Source organism: Leopardus geoffroyi, chromosome A3 (genome assembly GCF_018350155.1).
Source record: "Leopardus geoffroyi isolate Oge1 chromosome A3, O.geoffroyi_Oge1_pat1.0, whole genome shotgun sequence".
Taxonomy (NCBI): Eukaryota; Metazoa; Chordata; class Mammalia; order Carnivora; family Felidae; genus Leopardus; species Leopardus geoffroyi.
In genome coordinates, this window is record NC_059336.1 from 34848546 (window position 1) to 34860696 (window position 12151).

Below are 12151 nucleotides of genomic sequence, written 5' to 3' on the forward strand. Positions count from 1 at the left end.
CTGTTTCTCTTTCCCTTGAACCCTTCCCCAACACACACACACACACACACACACACACACACACTCAGGTTCTTCTTCCTTTCCCTGACTAACTCCTATTCATCTTTGGATTTATAGCATAAATGCTACTTCCTCTAGAAAGCCTTCTTTCATTCACCCAAGTTTTTCAGGCCTCATCATCTGTGCTTTCATTGTATCTTGCATCAATTACCTATCACTACCTAATGAAACTTAGTGCCTTAATCGTTTTCTATTCTTTGTGAGTCTAGGGGAAGGTGGATGTTTCTGCTGATCTAGGCTGGGCTGGCCTGATCCCAGTTGGGATCATGTGTCCATCTGCAGTCAGCTATGACTGGGCTGGTGGCTGATCCTACCTGGACTCTTTCACATGTCTGAGGCTGTGGCTAGAGTAACTGGGGTGACATGGTTCTGCTCTTATGATTTCTTACCCTCCATCAGGCTAGCAATAGCTTTCTCACATGTCAGAAGCAGGATCTAGAGAATAAGCAAAACTGTTCAGGCTTCATGAAGTCTAAACTCAGAACTGGCACACTGTTACCTCTACCACATTCTATCGGTAAAAGTAAGTCATAAGACCAGTCCTAATAAAGAATAGAAAGACGCTACAATATTATAGGGAAAAGGATACAGACACAAGGTGGTCGTGAATGGTGTCCACTAATGCAATCAAGCCACCAAACACTTTGTACTTTCTTTTACATATAAAGTACATGTCAACTCTGATTTAATGACCCTCTTACTTAAATACATACTCCACCAATACTTTTGAGGCCAGTTGTTACGAGTTTATGTGGAATAAATTTGTTTGCTCGCCTACCTATTACTGCTATTACTTGCTCATCTAGCTATTAGTTCTAGGATAGAAAACAGTAAACCATTAATATATACATAATAAGTGTCATTAACTCAAAGTTATAGTCTTGTCTAAGCACCTCACGGGTCTGCAACTCTGTAATAGTGAAACCACAGAACCCACATTCTTTGCCTTTGACTTATGGGACCAACCCCAAGACACAAAACAGCAAATGAGTGATTAAAGTAGGTCAATCACCAAATATCATGTTCTGGGACACGGGTAGAGAAAGCTAGGCTTACCTTACATTCCAGGGATAACAACAGCTTATTTTTCCCACAAGAGAGAACTCAGGAGCCATTCTTTCCCCCTGGAATCCACACACAGTGCAGTTGTTTCTTGGAATATTCTCCATATATACATTTTAATAACACTTTTATTGAGCTATAATTCACATACCATAAAGTTCATCATTTTACAGTACACATTTCAGTTATTTTTAATAGTCAAAAGCTACTCATCAGTCGACCAGGGTGCCTGGGCAGCTCAGTCAGTTAAAGCATCTGACTATTTTTTCCAGCTCAGGTCATGATCTTATGGTTCATTTTGGGCTCTGCACTGACAGCATGGAGTCTGCTTGGGATTCTTTCTCTCTCTCTCTCTCTCTCTGCCCTTCCTCCACTTGTGTGCTCTCTCTCTCTCTCTCTCTCAAAATAAATAAATAAACATTAAAAAAAAGTTTCTCGGGGCGCCTGGGTGGCGCAGTCGGTTAAGCGGCCGACTTCAGCCAGGTCACGATCTCGCGGACCGGGAGTTCGAGCCCCGCGTCGGGCTCTGGGCTGATGGCTCAGAGCCTGGAGCCTGTTTCCGATTCTGTGTCTCCCTCTCTCTCTGCCCCTCCCCCGCTCATGCTCTGTCTCTCTCTGTACCAAAAATAAATAAAAAAACGTTGAAAAAAAAATTAAAAAAAAAAAAGTTTCTCATCAATCACCACTCTCTAATTCCAGAACATTTTTGTCTTCCCAAACAGAAACCCCATATTCATCAGCAGTCACTCTCCATTCCCCTGTCTCCCTCCCTTGCGCCTGGAAACCATAAATTTATTTTCTGTCTCTGTAGATTTGTCTCCTCTGGACATTTTATATGATTAGATTTATACAATATATGGCCTTCCTTTGCTTAACGTGAAATTTTCAAGGTCTCTCCATGTTGTAGCATATACCTGAACTTCATTCCTTTTAATGGTTGAGTAATAGGCCAGTGTGTACATATTTTATTTATTCATTCACCACTTGATGAATATGTGGGTTGTTTCCACTTTGTTATGATTATGAGTAGTACTGCTATAAATGCTCATGTACAAGTTTTTCTTGGAAATATGTTTTCGGTTCTCTTGGGTACATACCTAGAGGTGGAATTGTTTGTTCACATACTATCTCCACATTTAACTTTTCAAAGAACTGACAAAAAGTTTTCCAAAGTGGCTGCCCCTGCTTTATGTTCCCAGCAAAGTCTGAAAGTTCCAATTTCTCACGTTCTTGCCAACATGTTTTTTTTAAATCATTTTGTGAGTAAAACGTAGTATGCCACTGTGGTTTTGATTTGCATTTCCCTAATAATTAATGATGTTGTGTATCTTGACCACATATATATCTTCTGTGAAGAAATGTCTATTTAAATCCTTTGCCCGTTTTTAAATGTTTTTTAATGTTTATTTACTTTTGAGAGGGAGGGCAGGGGGAAGGAGAAGAGAAAGGAGAGAGACTCTCAAGCAGGCTCTGTGCTGTCAGCATGGAGCCTGATGCGGGGCTCAATCTCATGCATTGTGAGATCATGACCTGAGCCAAAATCAAGAGTCAGAAGCTTAACCAACTGAGCCACCCAGGCTCCCCTTGCCCGTTTTTTTAATTGGGTGAATATTTATTTTAAAATATAGGCCCCCTTTCTTGATTTTTGTCCTCTAGTCCCTTTTGCCTTTTTTTTTGTGCCTCTCCACCCCAAATTGCTGTCTTACAAAGTCTCTCACAATTATCATTTTCCCCTGGGCCACTGAATATTTGGAGGTTGTTTGGAAAATGGTACTGGTTATTTTCTCTGTGAATCCAAAAAGTCATTTGTTTATTTATTTTTTTTACTAAATGTCAAATATTTGTTTATTTTTCCAGACTTCTTTCATCCTCCTCAAAACAGGGCGCAAAATAAGTCTCACAATGCGGATTGAATTCACTGATTTTTTATGGAAAGAAACTTACTAACAACAAGTGAAATTTTCAATATTGTCATGGAAATATTCATCATGTAGCCTTTAAAAGTTGAAATGAATTACAGAACATGTTATTGAAATTATACTGTCAAAAAGTTTAGTGTGTCCAAAAGAAATGTATTAATAACAAAGGAAAAAAATGTTGCCAATTAAACTATGACTCCTCATCAAACATAAAGGCACATTCTGATTTCAGACAGGCTAAAAGTAAATCTTAGAATCAGTGAAATACTATAATTTCCTTTTTTTTTTAATTTCAAAGAAATATCTCTTTCATGAGAACCTAAGGTTATACATTAATTTATTTAAAACCAATAAAAGCCAAATCTCGAGGAAGCATTAACAACACCAGTTCAAGACCAGAAAAGTAGTTGAAAACAAGAGATAAATTTGTACAGAAATCTCTGTAAAGTGTAGCAAAATAGGGCACCTGGGTGGTTCAGATGGTTAAGCCTCTGACTTCAGCTCAGGTCATGATCTCATAGTTTGTGAGTTCAAGTGCCACATCAGGCTTTCTGCTGTCAGCACAAAGCCTGCATCAGGTCATCTGCTCCCCTCTCTCTCTGCCCCTGCCCCACTTGTGCTCTCTCTCTCTCTCAAAAAACAAACATTTAAAAAGTGTAGCAAAATAGGGTTTTATTCATAACATATAACAAAGTCTGTTAAAACTGCTTCTTCCCTCTCTCTCTCTCTGTATGTGATTGTCACAATAAGGGCACTGTCCCCCCAAATCTCCTTCAAACTTCAGTCTGTGCAGACTTTTGTCTTCTCTCCCCCCTTATCTTCATTTCTGGACTTATTGTATTTTCTTTAAACTCTTTATCTTTTCCAAAGTAAATCATTCTATCCTTCCTGAATGTTCTAGTGTTGATTAGTTTGCCCCCAAATAGCTCACAAGCTAAGCAGAAAAAACCAGAATTATCCTTTTACTGGTAGAGGCTATAAATATTCTCCTGTCAACATTTTCCAGTGATATATCCAGTTAACGCATATTTAATAAATACCTACTATGTTCCAAGCACTGGTTCTACCCCAGGCTCAATCAGGTTAGAAGTCCAGATTTCTCGGTCATAACCACACCCAGATGAAGAGGTCTTCAAAGCAACCCCCTCAAAATGACTCATATTGCATGTCTCTACCCCAACAGAATTAAGAGGAAAGACCCATTTCCCTTTTATCATGGTGGTGCTACCATTATACATGTGCATGCATGCATGCACATACCTAGCCTAGACAGAGGGTCTTCAGCGTCAAAAGGTAGGTAACACCCTTTTATCCTCCAAGAGTAGTCTCTCTAAATCATCCCCCTTTTATCTGCAGCAAGGAGCAACCCCAAGTTGTTGAACCTAAGATATGGTTCATATGCCACTGAGAGAAAATCTATGAGTCCAAATAGTTTATTTGAGAGATAAACTTGTGCTGAAACCTCTATTAAAAATGGCAAAGTAGGGCCACCTTGGTGGCTCAGTCAGTTAAGCATTCAACTCTTGATTTCAGCTCAGGTCATGATCTCATGGTTCCTGAGATGGGGCCTCATGTCCAGCTCCACACTAACAGAGCAGAGCCTGCTTGGGATTTTCTCTGTCTCTGTCTCTCTCTCTCTCTCTCTTTCTCTCACTCTCTCTCCCTCACCACCCACCCCACCTCAAAGGTAAATAAATAAACATTTTTAAAGATGGAAAAGTAGTTGTTGATTCACAGCATAGTACAAAGTGTATCAAAATACTTTTCCCATTTTTTCTCTCCCTGTATACGATTGTCACAGATAAAATATCTGCCCCTAAAATATCTCTCAATTCCCACTTGATTTAATCTATTTTCTTTCTTTATTCTATTTTTTAAAAGTGAGACAAGGATATGAGGAAAGCCAAGGAAAGTTATTTTTGATAAGCAGGTTATCACTGTGAGCAACTGGAATCATTCCCCATGGACCCTCTTCAGAATTGACCCCCCAGGCATGAACATCTGAGATATTTACCCATGAATGCCCATCCCTCATCAACTTCGAGTCTCTTCTGAGGCATTAGCTCCTTAGCACTTCCAGCCTGTCCCATCTGTTGGCCAAAGATGCTCCTGTGGCCAGAAAGCATCCTCAGGCAGAGGCAACTTCTTAGGTTATGGATAGAGAATGATCTCAGGTGATCTGGGACAAGCTAAGAACTACCTCCTAACACTCAGCACATCAAGACAGGCCCCATTCCATCTATAAGTAACACACACAGAAGAGAAAGTAAACTGATTCCTATAAAGCTACCTATAGAGTCAGAATTATAACAGTTTTTAATCGGTAAACTTTGAACTGCCTCTTCTCCATGTTTCAGACCTATAAATGAACATATTATCAGCTTGGTCCACCCTCAAAGGGATGGACCCATGGAAGAAGCCTATGCTGGCTCTAGAATTGGGCTTGAGGGCATTTGGGCAAGGAATTCTAGAATGCCAAGCAAAGGGGTTGGCGCCTCCAGTTTGGCAGGTGCTGTACACTCATCAAATGCCTTCTATGGGGGTGGCACAGCCAGAAAAACAGGCAGAGTGAGGCCCTCCAAATCTTGAAGCCCAAAGCAAGGACTCTCTTTGGCTGGATCTAGAGCAGTACTGCTTTCAAACATAAGCAGCTGGATAATTTTTTAAATATAGAATAATGTAATCTCTTTCCCCAATACTTCCCCCAACTGATCTTCCCTTTATTTAGAAGGGTAAGCCTTTCTGTATTCTATAAATCAGGGAAAGGAGATAGCAAGGTGGAAAGCTAGAAGTCTGGTTCTGTTCTCCTAGGCTTTGTTATTCAAAAACGTGTACACTCAACAGAATAGAAAAGATTCCAGTTATGGACAAAACATTTGGGAGAAATAATGAGACAAAGTAGCTTTTCCCTGAGCTGGAGGGAAATAAAGAGATTTAGCAGATGTATTAAGAGTATAGATGTCAGAGGAATAATAAGTGAGGAATTTTGCCTCCTTTGCAAAGTACCAAGGAAATAACAAGACCCCAGAGGGAGTGCAATCTTATCAAATTACACTTTGAAAGCTTCAAGAAATTCCCATATCCTAGAGTAGCATAAAAACAACAAAAGAATTCCAGGACTCCCTAGGATGGAACAGATGAAGCAGAACCATTGGATATAAATGGACCAGGAGTACAAGAACAAAGCAAGACAACAGATGACTCAGAGGATGCCTGCATAGAAAGATGAACTGAAGATCAGGTGGGTCCTCCTTCTGGCATATCTTGGCACTATACAAGCCTTCTGGAACATAGCTGCCACTGAAAACAATTAACTGAGAATATTTAGCAGATGGATACTCAAAAAAAATGAACTAAGTTGAGTTATATAAAAATAATGCACACCCTACCAAAGGCTTCTGAATTAATTAAGATAATTATTTATACCCAAACGGCCTAAGCTCATCTAAAATGTCCTTTAAGACTAGAGGACCACACTACTTTTATGATATGCAAGGTAAAAGTTGTTCAACTGGCCAACTGTGGTGAAGAAAGAGTTTCCTTAAGAGATTCCCTTAGAGATCCATTCTGTTCTCACTGCTTGAAACTTCAGTGATAATTTCTCCTTTAATCCCAAGATTTGCTCTTCTCTGCTTCTAAGACTGAGTATACCTGAATTTTCACTTAAATACACTGAAGGCCACATTTTGTCTTTTCTATTCCAATGGCCCATGGTGGGCTGTGGTTCAATATATTGGATTATTCTATCTTATCAGGTGCTGGATTCTAATTTTGGAGATATAAGGCTGTGCTCTATACTGTTTACCTTACTTACTACTTGCCTAAGCCCTATATAATTCAAAGGGAGTTTGAAAAACCACATGGCTAAAATTAGCTATTTCAGCTGTCTATGCCTTCCCAAATCCTCTCTGCTCTTTCTCTTTCCCATCCTATTCGATACATGGATCTTATAAGCACCTCTGAGAAAACTATCATTTTCATTTTCAACTAACTTTCTAGTTTACAATTTTTCTGGCCTATCTTCCAGTTCATTGATTCTCTCTTCATCTGGTTCTAATCTGCTATTAAATCTGTCCATTGAGTGTTTGTTATTCCAGCTATTGCATTTTTTGTATCTAGATGTTTTATTCGGTACTCTTATAAAACTGTTAAGGACACTTTTCATGGTATCTGTTCTCTGAAGATTATTTCTAGTTGTCTTTTTTTCTTTATGTGTAGTAAATTGCTTTATATCTGTTAGTTTCACAGTTTGATTCCTTCTGGTTCTTCTGTTGGTACTTCATTTTCTTGTGTGCTTAATTAATTTTTACTGTATACTGCTTATTTTCCTTGAAGAAATTATTTATGGGAATTCTCAGAGACCTAGGAAGGAGACATTTTCTGAAAGAAAGAATTGGTGTTTGTTTCTGCATGGTGCCTATGGAATTATCCAACCCAGATACATTTAGTGTTCTTTTTAATGTTTTGAACCACTAATGTATGTGATGGTCTACTTTAAAGATGAAAATTCTTGTTAAGCTTGTTTGAAGATATAACCTCTTTAGGATAGTTTTCCTCCAACTGAGAATCAAAGAAACTTTTTTTGAGATCTTGTAATAAACACAGTATTAGAATTATTTTTGGTTTTCCTTTATTCTGACAACAAACCTTTTGGGGCCCCAGCCTAGTGGGTGAAGGGTCTCCTATCAGATCCTCTAATTTTTTTTAAAAAAATTTTTTTTTTCAACGTTTATTTATTTTTGGGACAGAGAGAGACAGAGCATGAACGGGGGAGGGGCAGAGAGAGAGGGAGACACAGAATCAGAAACAGGCTCCAGGCTCTGAGCCATCAGCCCAGAGCCCGACGTGGGGCTCGAACTCACGGACCGCGAGATCGTGACCTGGCTGAAGTCGGACGCTTAACCGACTGCGCCACCCAGGCGCCCCACAGATCCTCTAATTTGAATAGACTTCTTACATTTTCATTTTTATCTGGCTTACTCAGTAAGGCCATCAAAATTGAAGTCCAAATTTGCCTGGATAGGTAAATATTCTCATGATAAAATTAGCTTGAGTTCTGTGCTTACTCCTCTGGATTCCAGCTTTCTCTTAGATTTTAGCTCATTAATTACTTGCTATCTTGTCATCTCTTTATTACCTTTAAGAAAATATTTAGGTTTTGGGCAGGTTGGGTGGCCAGTTGGTTGACTGTCCAACCCTTGATTTCAGCTCAGGTCATGATATCATGCACAGTTCATGAGATCGGGCCCCATGCCGGACTCTGCACTGACAGTGCAGCCTGCCTGGGATTCTCTCTCCCTCTCTCTCTGCCCCTCCCCTGCTCATGATCTCTCTCTCAAAATAAATAAATGAACTTTAAAAAAAAAAAATATATATATATATATACACATATATATATGCGTGTGTGTGTGTATTTAGGTTTCTATTTCATCTACCATTTTAGTTGTTTTCTGCGGGACAGTTACTCAATTTCTATTGGGTGTATTTTGAAATGTTTCAACTATTTTCCCAAAGAACACCTTTGATGCTTCTTAGACCAGTTCCTTCAACTAGATAGCATGAATATATTACTATCAATAACCTGTGAAAATGGGCAATCAAAGTCTAAAAATGAAGTTGTTCATTTGTTATTGGGGACGATGTATAGCCTAACTCACATATTTTAGCTGAAATAAAAATCAAATAGGGAAATGTCCAGTAGAGATGGCAAAAACTCTCCCTATAGTCTAAAGACCTTCAAGTTGTTAAACATATTATGATATCCTTATAAGCTAAATTTAGCGTTTAGAGCTCCAATTTCTCTCTGAGATGTGTAAAAATTCATCTAGCCTGAGAGTTCCCTATTGGCTGCACCTCTGAGAAGTCAATTATTCTCACCAACACCAATTTTAATTTATGCATGCTAAATTACTTCTGAATTTCTTATGTGATTTTTAATAGAAGGTATAATATCAAATTGAAGGACTAACGGCTTTCAAAACAATAAGATAAGACCTGATCCTAGTCACCAAATTGCCTGAGGAAACAGACATTTTGGTTACACATTTTTCACTACGAAATAAGTACAAGGTTGATTCTTATTCCTTACTTTATCCCCACAGCTTATTGTAGCACTGAGCCAGGTGCAATAGATGACAATCAATAAAGGTTGAATGAATTAATTAACCCTTGGTTGATTGAAAAAATGGCACTAATTCTTCAGAGCCTCTCTATACTTTTATAATGTGACTTTACAAAGTTCTTCCATCACGAAGTCATGTCTCTGCCCAAACCTTGAATTTGTGCTGCTCTTATGATGGGTTTTGACCAGTAGAGTGAGATAATTCCATTATTCCAGTTCCCAGACTAAACTTCCATCATTTGGAACCCTGATACCACCATGAGCACAGTTCTATACTAGCCTGCTGGAAAATGACAAAGCAGAGTAGACCTCATTTCCCCAACTGAAGTACCAGATGTATGATAGACTTCAGTCAAGGTTAGCTAAGCCACCCAGCCACCCAGCTGCCCAATTGAGGTAGCAGAGCTGTCCCAAAGCCAACCTGCAAACTTGTAAGCCTGATAAATGGTTTTTGGTTTTAGCCACTCAATTTTGGGGTGGTTTGGTACACAGCAGTAACTAACTTGTACAAAATCTTTGTTGCAAGCCTTCCTGAGGGTGTTTAAGAGGAGAGAGTGCCAAGTTGGAGATAAGTCCTCAGTTCCAGTTTAGTCTCTGCCATGAACTTGCTAATCCTGCACAAAACACTTCATCCCCTCTCTGTATCAGATTTGAGATTCCTTTAAGTTATAATCCTATAGGTTGTGTGGAATCCCCCAAAATGATTTACTCTACATTCCTGACAAAAGTTTGTGTTTTTTCCATGTTAGGCATTTATCAAGGGAATTTGCTTGTATATGAAGTATTACTAAGTATAGAAAGTTAAGTTGAACATGTTCTTACTCTAAGCCACTCCTCAAATTACATTTTTAGAGCAATTTTTTCTTGAGAGTTTTCTACGATTTTTGTTTTCTTTTGTTTTCACCATCCTATCCTCAAAGTAGAAGTCAAACAAACAAGATCTTTTAAAATAAGTGAGTGCCCTCATTAACCAGTACTTCAGTGAACTTTGTTCTTTAGCATCATCCCAAAGAGGGACACAAAACAGATTTCACAAAGAAACAAAAATGCCCTCTCAATGACCATCTAGCTTTATTGATTACATTACTAGAGCAGAGAGATATAGATCACTGGAGCTCATAGTCTCAATTCTGAAAAGTGTATCAGACTAATATACATACAAATGGACTCAAACATACAGATTTGTGTTTATATAAGGAGAGTTGGTGCATCAGTGATTCTTGATATGTGATGATTAGGGATCTCTTTGAAGATCTGATCAAAAATAGGAACCCATGGTTCAGAAAAGCACCCATATGTGCACATTCACATAGTAGACTTTCTCATGCTTTTTGCCTTCTTAGCACATGTTCTGGCACATTATGCTCCACAGCAGCTGGGCGAGGTGCCATGAGTGTCCAAGAGCAGAGGCAGCAGTTTTTCCCTGGAATAGTCCACAGTATAACTCTGGAGTTGTTCTAAACCTGATTCTCAGACTCTTTCAGGGTTGCTGTGAACTATCTAACACCTTTAAGAAATTCTTCAACTATGTCTTCAACAGAGAATTCTGACTGATACACGCATAAAAAATACATTTTGCACACAATTCCTAGATTTTGTAAGACCACCGGAAGATGATTAACAGCTTAGCTCTCTTAGAATACATAGGTGTTCACACATTAATAATATGATACGTATAATGGTATAATACAGGTGGAGAGGTTAAAAATGGGATAGAGAGGGGTGTCTGGGTGGCTTAGTCAGTTAAGCGTCCAACTCTTGGTTTCGGCTCCTGTCATGATCTCACAGTTTGTGGATTCAAACCCCACATCAGGTTCTGCACTGGCAGTGTAGGGCCTGCTTGGGATTCCCTGTCTCCCTCTCTCTCTTCCCCTCCCCCACTCACACTGTCTCTGTCTCTCTCAAAATAAATAAATAAACAAACTTGAAAAAAAATTAAAAATTAAAAAAATGGGATGATGAATGGAGACAGGGCTTCGTGGAATGGAAGAATTAACTTTGGGTGAAGTAAACAGACTTGCCTCTAGTCTTTGCTTTGCCACTAACTACTCAGTCATTCAGCACTAGGTGGTATCTACATCCTCTGCTCTGAATTTGAGCAGCATTGTGACTAATAGAATGCGACAGTAGTAATGCTATGGAACTTCCAAGGCCAAGTCAGTCAACGTAATACAGCTTCTGTCTTGTCACCTGGGATACCCTGAGCCATGGCATAAAATGTCTAACTACTGGAGGCCATCATGCTGTTAGCAAACCCAGGCCATATGGAGAGGCCATGTGAGTGCTCCTGGGGCACTGAAAGTCAGTATCAACTGCCAAACAGGACCCTGTTATTTTTTGATGCCAACTGATAAATCTGCCCATGACAAAAGACATGAAACCAGGACTGTCCTGGGCAAAACGGATGCATGATCAGTTTTGAGCATCTACTCTGGGCACCTTGGTCTTTCTTTACCTCTGTGGATTTCATTAAAATGGGAGGAGAGTTGTTGACCTAGTAGATGTCACAAACTCCAGTGCTTAAGGATAGGGCAAGTGACAAAACACACAGACAGCTGAAAGTGAGTAACAGAACATGGCAGACACCTCAGCAAACTGAAAGGCATACACTTAGTCTAGAGGGAACAGCTCAGCTCCCATATTTATTATCAGAAAGAAATGTGAGCTCATTTCCTGACATTCTGATTTTTTTCAAGAGAAGCTAGAAATCTGAAAATCTAAGTTGAACTTTTCAACTTAAATTTAACTTAAATAAGTTAAAGTCTTCAATTTAAATTCAAAACTTTGTAGACAATTTTTAAAGTAGGCTCTATGGGCTACAGGATTTCAATGAAATCTTCAGGCTTATAGGTGAAAATTAACTTACACATATTACTGCCACCCTTAGGTCTCTGTTAATTCTGGTTCTCCATGGGCTCACTTTGGTAGTAGCTGTCATCTTTGTTAGAGAGTAGACCACTCCTTTCTCTTGTCTCGGAATTGCAAATTG